The 12,137-nt window shown below is 37.2% G+C and overlaps 1 protein-coding gene across 3 annotated transcripts in view; it reads left to right on the forward strand.

Annotated features, from left to right (window-relative positions):
• The window catches only part of LOC148952773 (fibroblast growth factor receptor-like 1), a 217,272-nt gene that overhangs the window by 28,247 nt on the left and 176,888 nt on the right, over positions 1–12,137 (forward strand). For 2 of the 3 annotated variants that reach the window (XM_089088080.1, XM_089088082.1), the window contains exon 1: positions 1,630–1,766. The exons of the other annotated variant lie outside the window; for it this stretch is intronic. The gene's annotated coding sequence lies outside the window, so the exon portion shown is untranslated. Of the gene's footprint in view, positions 1–1,629; positions 1,767–12,137 lie in introns of those variants that run through there. 3 annotated transcript variants of the gene reach the window in all.

Genomic DNA, 12,137 nt, shown 5'->3' on the forward strand with positions numbered 1-12,137 from the left:
GCAAATATTCTCAGGCTCATAACCTCTGATGGGTAAGACTACGACCTAATGAATCTTATCTATTTCAAATCAGCATAAAAATTCGATTCTTTTGGTATATCTATTGCTATCAAAATTCCAGTTTTTAGAGTTTCGGTTACTATTGAGCCGGGTTAATCCTTACTTACAGTTCGTTACCACGAACTGTTTGAACATCAACTAAAAAACCTGCAAATAAGCACACATCCATGATATTTTCTTCGAGAAAAAGAAGCGAAATTCCACTTTTTTGCAGGTAGGAGCTTGAAACCAGTAAACGAGGCTTCTCTAATATGCTGAATCTATTAATTTGATTTTCATTAAAGTCACCTTCTCTTTTGGGGGTGTTTCCCCCTTCTCAAAAATCAGACACAGTTTCATAGATTTTGAAAAAAAAAATCAAAGGATCTTAGATTTTGACGGGTATCGTTCAATTTATTAAATTTTATATATTTGGAATCAAATAATCCAGAAAAAATCCAGTTCTTTTGATATATTAATTGTTAGCAAACTCCCTTTTTTTTAGTTTCGGTTACTATTAGTCCGAGTCACACTATATTTACAGTTCGTCACCACAAACAGTCTGATTATTATTATAGGACTTTATTTCTGTCGTTTTAACTTTTACTATGGCTCTTTACTTATCTTTTGAATACTTCTTTTTAGGAAAGTTATTTTGGTACTTGTTAAGAATCCGGTAGTCACGCGAGAAAGACCGCATCGATAAAGACCGATATGCTACATGAAAAATAGGTTTTCTCTGACTTGTGAGGTGACTCACTCCATGACAAAGATTTAAACTTTAGTTTTTTGGGGTTAAAGGGGCAGAAAAAGGTACCTAGGTTAGGTTATGTGTTTAATATATGCTATGCTTTATCCCCATCCCCACCCCTAATTTGCAAATATATAGCCCAAATTTGTTTCTGAACAATTATATTTTCGTCCTATTTTGTTTTATTTCATTAGTATTAGCGAAACTTCACTTCTCGTGTGACTACCGGATTCTCAACAAGTACCGTTCTTTTTCATATTAATAACAGTAAAAACATTTTTAAAATAAGCTTGAAAAGAAAGCTAATTTTCCGTCCTTCATTTACAAAAGTCAACTAAGTTCAGTTTTTATCTCTGGTTTTAATTTTTTCTTTTACATTAAATCTGCAAAAAAATAATCTCTGGGAGAACATTTGAAAAACAGCTTTAAAAAGTTTTATTACACGACAAGGCAGTAGCGGCATCATAATCTAGAGTGAGGTAAGGTATACCACAGGTACACCTTTTATATAAAAGAAAAGGAATTTAATATAAGATGTTAGAAAAACTGTGGGGAGGAGCTGCCCCCCTTGTGCAGGCCTAGAACCGCCACCGCATCAAGGCATATTATGGAGCTAAATTATCATTAAAAAATTGACTCATTCGTCTAGCAACTTTTAATGTTAAATCATCTTTTAAAACGTTTTGAGTTAAAGTCAAACAAAAGTATCTGTGCTTATCTTTTGCATAGTTTTGAGTAAAGTAAGAAGATTAATCTGTCTACATCAGATCCAAACATTGGAAAAGATAAATTATCAAACAAAACAAACATATATGCTGATAAAAGAAGTATCAAAAACGGTTAAGGCCACATGATTTGTTTTAGTTTTGTATTAGTTGGTTAAGGGAACTCATTCGGAAACAAAAGTGTTAATAATAGGATGTGAAAAGTGATAATTCTTTACGGAATTTTTTAGTAATCTTCAAGATTATATAAAGTAAGTGGTTTTATACATTAGTAACGTTTATATATATATATATATATATATATATATATATATATATATATATATATATATATATATATATATATATATATATATATATATATATATATATATATATATATATATATATATATATATATATATATATATATATATATATATATATAAAGCGGGTAATTGGTATAATAAAGCGGTATCAATTATACACGAATATTAAAAATTAGATAATATCCACAATAAATCACTCATCGAATATTGCACAAATGTTTATCAATTTATCTCCGCTAATGCGCACATACTATGAATTAACAAATTGTCAAATGGATCCCAATTTCTACCAGTGCTTTCACCATTCCTAAATTCATTGGGTTTTCCCAAATCATCTACCCTCCAAAAATATTGGTTTCTCTTATATCTCGCTGAAAAATTAAGGATTTTAAATACACGAACGCTAACATGAGATAAAAATCGTTACTTTTCGGTAATGTTAATTTTCGGAAAGATCTTGGAGAACCCAATTTTCTTTTGGGGAAGTTTGGGACACCCCGGAAATTTAGAAATAGTGGAAGCACTGATTTCGACAAACTACTAAAGTGAAATCTCAGCCAAGGTTTCAGTAAACAAAGCAGGTCATTTCTCTAGGCACGGATAGAGATTTGTTGGGACTTGTGAAAATAGTTAATGCTGGCAGCAAGTAATTAAAAGAATCGGTATATATGGGAAACGAGAGATTTCTTTTACACAATTCCGTGGTGAAAAGTCTGGTTTGATATTACTGACTTACGAACAGAAAATACTGACAAAGAACTAAAGACGAAAAAGACGAGAAAAAAGGGGAGAAGTAGCACAAAAACCTAAGAATTCTTGGAACGGAAATGCTAATCCTTGTTATATGATAAGCATAATATGCTTTACATTGAATGTAAGGAGAAACTCAAATTGAGGAGTGTTGGTAGTTAGGACGTAGGAGCTTACCTTTTTGGTAAGCTCCTCCCCCTCCCCCCCTCCCCCCCGTAACAAAAATGGCTATAAAAAAATTTTTATGCATTTTTTTGAGTTTTTTTTTGTGTAACCCCCCCCCCCATCCCGAAAAAAAACTTTGAGTAAAACCCTCTCCGAAAAAAAAATCCTGGGTACGGTCTTGACATGAGAACATATTGGCACCTACTCCAGTTGTCCGACAAGTTTGTCATTACTTTGACTCCGAGTCCATTCTAGAGATTTTAGTCAATCAAACTCCAATTCTTTGAAATAAATTCAAACTGATTTAGACCTCACGGGTCTGATTTGAAAAGGCAAACATTGAAGTACGGTATGGAAGCCCAAATGAAGCAAGGTTTTATATTCGTGAAAACTAAGTTATTCAAGGATTTTTGAAGTCACTAAATACAATCATGTTGGCTAAATTAAGAAGCAGTAATGGATATACGGAGTTAGATCGGTGGCGTAATTTTGTCAAAGCCCCGGGGGGGGGGCAAAGTTAAGATTGATTTTCCTAAGTCAAGTGAATGTGACAGTTAAAATGGAAAATGAGCCTAAAGGCCAGTGGTGTCGTTTCAGGGGGGCAAGGGCAAGGGGACAGTTGCCCCTCAATTATTTGGAGAACATTTTTTATACAATCCATGCCCCATGAATCTCCGGATGGCGACCCCTCTCGCCCCCCAATAAAAGTGCTGGAGCTACGCCCCTGTTAAAGGCAATGATATACTAAAGTAAACTGATCTGTTTCTGTAGATGCTTGATTTAAGTAAGCCAATCATAGCTTATACAAGATTTTTGAAGACGCCAAATTTCAGCTGGGAGGGAAAAACTGGAATCTGGGGTGGCAATTGCCCCCCTGCCCCATTAGCAAAAGATTTATTAAGATTACGCCAACAAATTCTTCGAAAAAAAATTGGCAAATTTTTCAAAAAAGTATATGGGGCCTAAATGCCCTGTTTTACTGTTTCAATTTTTGTATAATTATATTGGGGGTGGGGACTAGGATCAAAATCAAATACAAGTCTATGCGAACTGACTCTAAACAGAATTGATCATAAAAGAATCTTTAGCAAATAATCCATTGTTAATTCAAACATAACTTCAGGTAATATGTCTCTCATCATAAAATGTCAAGATTGAACCACACACCACGGTTACTTTTATCATTTACTTATTGAAAAAAGACGTATAACAGCAACATTATTTATTTCTCAACTGATTTTCAAAAATGTCTCAGCGGACGTTCTTAGGTTTGGACGCGGTTACCGCGTCCGGGGTAACCGACGATAATGCGTTAAGAGATACCGCGTCCGGGGCAGCCGACGACTCGACAACCGTGAATCGCGTGAATATATCTACGTTGACAACTCCAACCCTGGAGGCTATTGTTTCTCCAAAAATAACTATGTCAATAGGTACCCTCAACACCAGAATCCTTGCTAAAAAAGGAAAAATATACCTAGTCCTTTGAAAGATACCACGGTACAGCTGGAATGTTATTGGTCTCGCAGACACCCATCTTCGAGTCACTGGAGAAACTCGGAGATGTTACCCCTCTGCTTTCGAGACGTAATGATAAGAAACATCGACAAGGTTTAGGTTTCCTACTGTCCAATAAAGCCGGAAAATCCTTAATCTCCGTAACCCCCCTCACAGAACGGATCATCATGATCCGCCTGAAAGGTTCACCCACCAACCTCACAATTATCCAAGTATACGCTCCGGATTCCAGCAGAGAGGACGAAGAGTCTGAAAACTTCTATCCCCAGCTTCAAAGTCTAGTTGATTCTGTCCCTAAAAAGGACATAATCTTTGTCATTGGTGACTTCAATGCCATCATTGGAAAAAACCACACAGGACACGAAGATGTAATGGGCAAATTTGGACATGGAAAAATGAACAGAAGAGGAGAACGCCTTATCAAATTCTGCAGAGACAGCGATTTAGTCATTACAAACACACTGTTCAAGCACAAAACTCGCCGTAAGACATCCTGGACCTCACCGGATGGAAAAACTAAAAACTTAATAGACTATATCCTCGTGTCTAGACGTTGGAAAACGTCTGTCCTAAACACAGTCACGCTAGCTGGTGGCGACTTTGACAGCGACCACTTGCTTGTCATGTCTAAGTTCATAACAAGACTTAAAACAGCATCAAAGTTATCTCAGAAAACCCCCAAGTTTCGAGTAGATCTACTGAAAGACGAAAACACACGTATGACCTATATCACCATTCTATCCGAAAAAATTTCGGAGCTCACGTCGAGATCTACACCTGTCCTGTCTAAGGAATACATTGACAACCTGGTGGCTAACAGCACAAATATCATATGTGTTGTCGCTCATTCCACACTGGGTACCCAAAAAAACATTCTAAAACCTTGAATAACAGACGAGATCATCTCACTCTTCGACGGAAAGCGCCAACTTACGAACAAGCAAGATAAAGAAAGTAGGGACTGATACAAGCAACTCAAACGAGCTGTTGAGAAATCCATCAGACGTGCTCATATTAAAGAAAGATGTGATCAATGTGAATCGACCTTCAAGAAAGGAAACCCCCACTACATGTATACAAGAGTGCGGGAATTGGCCAAAAAGAAGGACATTAAAGTGTTCTGCCTTCTCGACAAACATGGAAACCAAATACAATCCACAAACGGAATCCGCTCTCGATGGAAAAACCATTTTCAAAATAAACTGAATCTGGACATCCACCCAAACCGAACAATTCTCAACCCTATCCCCATAACCTCTAAAGATCCAAATCGTCCCCCTCTTCACTCTAAAATAGAAGCAGCTATTAGAGACTTGAGAACAAACAAAGCTGCCGGCCCTGATGAAATCCAGCCCAAACTACTGAAAGTAAACTGCAAACCACTCCTTGACCTTTACCACAAAATTGCCACAGCTGCTTGGGAAAAATTTCACTTCCGCTCACCCTGGTGCGAAGCCACGATAATCCCCCTGCATAAGAAAGGCTCTAAAGCTGTCTGCGACAACTACCGCCCAATAAGTCTTACCAGCCACGCAGCGAAAATCCTCACAAGAGTCATGCTCTGGCGTATACGAGCCATTTCCTCAATGGTCATTCCGGAATACCAAGCCGGCTTCCGACCTAAAAGATCAAAAATTGTACATTTATTGTATACGACGGGTTTTCAATATATATTATATTATTATTATTATTATTATTATATATTCACTGTTCGGCAGAACATGGAAAAGTGTAGTGAACTTGGCTGCAGCATCTACCACCTTTTCATAGACTTTAAACAAGCTTTTGATCGGATATGGAGAGAAGGTCTATGGCACATCCTTCTTCACTTTGGCATCCCATCCAACCTGATCTCACTGATCAAAGACATGTATAAGAAGTTCAGTAGCCGCGTCATGACTGGAGAAGGACTTACCGAAAGCTTCAAAACCTCTACTGGAGTACTTCAAGGTTGCCTAATATCACCGGAGCTGTTTAATCTCTTCCTAACTGCAACCCTTTCACTCACAGATAACCCGCCCGGCGCCCTTGTCGGAGGAGTGGTGATAGATAAACTGGCATATGCTGATGACATAGTCCTAATAGCCGAGTCCCTTCTAGATCTAGAATCTCAGGCTAACAGCGTTCACTCGTCCCCCAACCTCTTCGGGATGGCAATTAACACCTCGAAAACGAAAGCCATGCGCTGTTCACGCAAATTCGATTCACAGGTAAATCTCAGCCTTCAGCTTGGTGAAGGTACCATTGAGTGGGTGGAAGGCTTCCCCTACCTTGGGAGCTTACTTACTTATGATAACAACCAACTCAAAGACATCAAGAGACGCTTGACACTTGCAAACTCCAGTTTTAAAGCTCTGATGCCCATCTGGAGGAATAAGAACTCAACAACAACTCTCAAAACGAGACTCTTCTACTCCTTCATTATTCCAATCGCCATCTATGCCTGTGAATCCTGGACGCTTAAAACAGACGATCAACACCACCAAGCTGCCTTTCAAACCAAATCCCTACGACACATCACTGGTATCACCTTCCAGGACAGGATCTCCAACTCCAAGCTTCTCTATAATCTGAAAGTCAAATTTACAATACTGGACAAAATAAAACTACAACAACTCAAATGGCCTGGACATACCCAACGCATGGCTAGCACTCGTCTCCCGAAGATAACCTTCGATGGACGAGTACATGGTTCTCGACCCAGAGGTCGCCCTCCGAAGAGATGGAAAGAAAACTTCTCACCCTACAACCAAAACTCTGCCACAACTCTGTCGCCTGGCCGACAACAGAAGCACCTACAGGAGGCACATCAATGAACTGGTTAAAGAAGAGGCCCCAATACGACCTTCAAGGACGGATGGGACATAAGTCATAAGTCAATCTACAAAAATGTGGAATTATGTATTTTCCGGATCACGGGTGCGTGTTGATTTGATTTTGGTTTTTTTTTTTCCGGGACTGATCGTATCGAACAAATGGTCTTAGAAGGTCAACAGAGGGCTCATTCAAACGGAAATTAAAAGCTCTAGTGCCCTCTTTGAGTATCCAAAAAGATTAGAGGGCAGATATACCCCCTCCCCCAAGAGCCCCCATTTCCTTAAAGCCGTCTGACCAAAATTTTGAGTTCACCGTAGTTTAAAGGTCCAATAATTATGCTTTTAGTGATGACAGGACCCTCCAGAGTCCTTGGGAAAAAAGCTGTCAGTTACGGAATTATGGTGATATAAGAGGATTAGTATCAAAACACCAAGCAATACTTTTCAAAACACATTTCAGAACAAGTTCTTTTCTTAATGTCTCACCTAAACCCATTTTACAAGTTGAAGTACCCATCCCTTTCTCCGACAACTTTACTTTACATCTTTTTGAAGACCACAAAACCAAGCAATACTTTTCAAAAGACATTTCAGAACAAGTTCTTTTCTTAATGACCCACCTAAGCCCAATTTACAAGTTGAAGTACCAATCCTTTTCACCCACAACTTTACTTTACAGCTTTTTGCATACCACAACACCAAGCAATACTTTTCAAAAGACATTTCAGAACAAGTTCTTTTCTTAATGTCCCTCCTAAACCCATTTTACAAGTTGAAGTATCCATCCTTTTCACCCACAACTTTACTTTACAACTTTTCGAATATCACAACACCAAGCAATACTTTTCAAAAGACATTTCAGGACAAGTTCCTTTCTTAATGTCCCGCCTAAACCCATTTTACAAGTTGAACTACCCATCCTTTTCACCCACAACATTACTTTACAACATTTTTGAATACCACAACACCAAGTAATACTTTCCAAAAGACATTTCAGAACAAGTTCTTTTCTTAATGTCCTACCTAAACCCATTTTACAGATTGAAGTACCCATCCTTTTCACCCATAGCTTTACTTTACAGCTTATTGAATACCACAACACCAAGCAATACTTTTCAAAAGACATTTCAGAACAAGTTCCTTTCTTGATGTCCCACCTAAACCCATTTTACAAGTTGAAGTACCCATTTTTTTCACCCACAACTTTACTTTACAGCTTTTTGAATACCGCAACACCGAGCAATACTTTTCAAAAGACATTTCAGAACGAGTTCTTTTCTTAATGTCCCACCTAAACCCATTTTACAAGTTGAAGTAGCCATCCTTTTCACCCACAACTTTACTTTACATCTTTTTGAATACCACAACACCAAGCAATACTTTTCAAAAGACATTTCAGAACAAGTTCTTTTCTTAATATCACACCTAAACCCATTTTACAAGTTGAAGTACCCATCCTTTTCACCCACAACTTTACTTTACAGCTTTTTGAATACCATAACACCTTGCAATACTATTCAAAAGACATTTCAGAACAAGTTCTTTTCTTAATGTCCTACCTAAACCCATTTTACAAGTTGAAGTACCCATCCTTTTCACCCACAACTTTACTTTACAGCTTTTTGAATACTACAACACCAAGTAATACTTTTCAAAAGACCTTTCAGAACAAGTTCTTTTCTTAATATCTCACCTAAACCCATTTTACAAATTGAAGTACCCATCCTTTTTACTCACAACTTTACTTTACAGCTTTTTGAATACCACAACACCAAGCAATACTTTTCAAAAGACATTTCAGAACAAGTTCCTTTCTTAATGTCCCACCTAAACCCATTTTACAAAATGAAGTACCCATCCTTTTCACCCAAAACTTTACTTTACAGCTTTTTGAATACCACAAAACCAAGCAATACTTTTCAATGGGTGATAAGGATAGGTACTTCAACTTGTAAAATGGGTTTAGGAGGGATATTAAGAAAAGAACTTGTTCTGAAATGTTTTTGAAAAGTGTTGCTTGGTGTTTTGAAAAGTATTGCTTGCAGCCCTTTGGGGGCCTGGGGGGCCTTTGGGGGCCCGGGGGTCCCCTTTAGAGGTCCGGGGGCCCTTTGGGGGCCAGAGAGCCTTTGGGGGCCCGGGAGCCCTTTGGGGGGATGGGGCCCTTTGGGGTTGGGGTAGGGGACCAAACTGTTCTCACTCCTTTGAATTCTATTCACACACTAATAAAAACTATAGCAAAAAGTCTTTCCTTATATTCTCTACAATCCTGTCCAACTAATATTTCCGACTCCCTGATTGGCTTAGATAGAGACACGTGATCCTATTCCCGTTCCGTGGATCAATAATTCACCGTCTTTGCTTATGTAATCAATTTCTCAGAAATCTACTTCCCCTCTTGTCTTAGTCGATTATCAAAAATCCAGTTCCTCTTATGTCCTAGTCGATTATGTAATCAATTTCTCAGAAATCCAGTTCCCCTCCAGTTGATCAATACATTGTTCCCGTTAATGCGCATGTGCAAACTTCGCCCCGGAGTCATTACACCTAGAAACGACAAATAAATCGACCTTGAAAAAGGGGCATTGACCCCATTAGACTCGATGAATAATCTTGAATAAATTATAGCCTGTCAGCGTTAGAATCAATTGTAGATGGCAGCAGTGGTTCCCCCCGGGAGATATTAGGGCTTCCCTACTCAGATTTCAGAAGAAAGCTCATTTTTTAGTTGTTTTTTTTATTTAATCCAAAGAAGCTAGGATTTGTTAAGAGACAAACAAAAGGGGAGCTTTTGGTCATTAGCCTGAGTATTAGCCGCCTTAAAATTCCAAGCTCGTTTGAATTTTTGGGTATCACTTAATCAAGTTATCAAATATTTCTGTTTTACAAACCTCTCCACCGGAAATGGAAGTCATTGTTTTACTTCTGTTTTTTTTTTTTAGGTATAGGCCTACTCATTTTCTCACTATTTAATATTTCAGCTACACGTTAAGAAAAGATATTTGAAAATGATACCCTATTAGTTGTTATTACTAATACATGATAATAGCTATTGTCCTAAAGCTTTAAAGAAATGTTTGGAACATTAATTGGTAATTTTTGAAGCAATCCTTGTAATGATCGGTATAACAAGTTTTCAGTAATCCAAAATTGTCACTCGCATTTCTGTCCAAATGAGGTTTGAACCAAATGTATACTTTATTTTTATCTGTTTTAGATTTAATGATAATTTATTTTCCTTTCACTTGAGTATTTGTTTTACCAGGGTCTTTATTAATTTTTCTTCGTTTTCGGTTTCATTTATTCATTCACTTAAATTTATTTTCGGTTATGTCATAATCGTTATTTGTTTTTTGATATTTGTTTTAGCCTTGGAAATACCCTTTACTCGTCGGTTAAAAAGTATTGTTTGATATTTTCAACTTAATTCTGTTTTGTATGTTAAATACCATTTCCTAATTCGTATCTGATGGAGAAACATCCATGGTATTTCTTCTAGTTGTAGTTTCTCAAGAACTAGTATGTTGATTACAGTTAAAATTTTATAAAGTGTCAGAACTTGCTGGGGCTTTTATCCTGTTTTTGGACTCATATCCCTTTATCTTAATGTGTTTTGTTAGAGTATTTCCATCCAAAAGGATCGAATTTTGCCATGGAATCAAATATTTTTCTTCTGAATATGCATATATGTATATAATATTTTATATGTATATAATATTTTTTCAGAACTGTATATATAATACTATATATTTTTCTGAGACTATGCAGATTATTTTACCTCCTCCTCCACCCTACCCTCGGACTTCAAATTAGAGGCTCTCAAAACGGCTAAACGCTCTGACAATTACGTTTTGATCATCAAATTGATTCTCAAGATATTGTAGATAAAGTATTTTGGAAATATGAACCTTTTAATTCACCTTGATACTAAGCATTAAAAAGGGCTAATAGCAGAAACACATTAGGTCTATATTAGAATAAATCTTTTAAGCCTCTCCTCAATCTTCTTCCTATCATTGTAATATTTGAAGTCCCCTGGTCTCTAAACATTTGGTAAAATTTTTATCTTGATTCATCCTCTAAGCTCTCTCTGAGACTATCCAAGTTGAATGTTTCGAAAATTTATGTGAACAAAAGGTCTCTTTATGTTCTAAGAAGTGCGGGTCATTTCATAAGTATACATTTGATAAAACCTGTTGGCTACTCCTTGGAGAACAACATTGAAGAGTTCCACCATAATCGGAGATCTGAGACCAAACATATTCCTATATTTTACCCAAATATGTTTGTTTGTACTTGGTAATTAGTGGACAGTAGTTTCCCTAGGACTGGGGAAAAGTTTTACTTTGCAAAGGGGCTATCTAAGAACTTTCGTGTGGAGTACCTGGTATGTACAAAGGTATCCAAGAACATATTATTTTTCTTGGATGAGCCAATGAAAGGCTTCATGAAGACTCCTGGATAGTAAAATAGCTAAATTTTTATTTACGTTACACTGAGTCTGTCTTTAAGTTTTCACCACAATCTCTTCATAGAATGTGATAAAAAAGAAACTCTGTGGTATAACTTCACAAAAGTTGGCTTGAGCCACAAGTTTTGTCAAAGAAAAATCATAATTCTTCAGATGTTCTAATGGTTAGTACTCTGGTGATTTTGATACTTTTTTCCAAAAAGTTTCGGCAGCTCTGAAAGGCTCCTAATATGACCTAATTATCGTGTAAAAGTTGTATTTCTTAGAGACTACTTTCTTAATTTTTTTGGGGGGGTTCCCAATCTGCATCTTTACCCCATCTTGGATAAGGGAGGTAGAGAGGGACGTAAGGATTAACATTTTGGTCAGACCTGTGAGGCGATTTTCTATAGTCCAGGCGGAACAATAGTGCTCCCTAAGTAATGAGTAGTGTCTTTGAGTGGGCTGTCATAGAGCCTAGATTACATGACTTTCTTTGTAACGAAAATCGTGTTTCAATTGATGCCCCTAGTGACAGATGCCCTCAGAGACAAAATTTATTTGGCTCGTATGTATTGTTCAAAATGGATACTTTGTGATGAAAAAACATATCATAGG

Source organism: Artemia sp. Qi Xiang Cuo, chromosome 4 (genome assembly GCF_049724085.1).
Source record: "Artemia sp. Qi Xiang Cuo chromosome 4, ASM4972408v1, whole genome shotgun sequence".
Lineage (NCBI taxonomy): Eukaryota > Metazoa > Arthropoda > Branchiopoda > Anostraca > Artemiidae > Artemia > Artemia sp. Qi Xiang Cuo.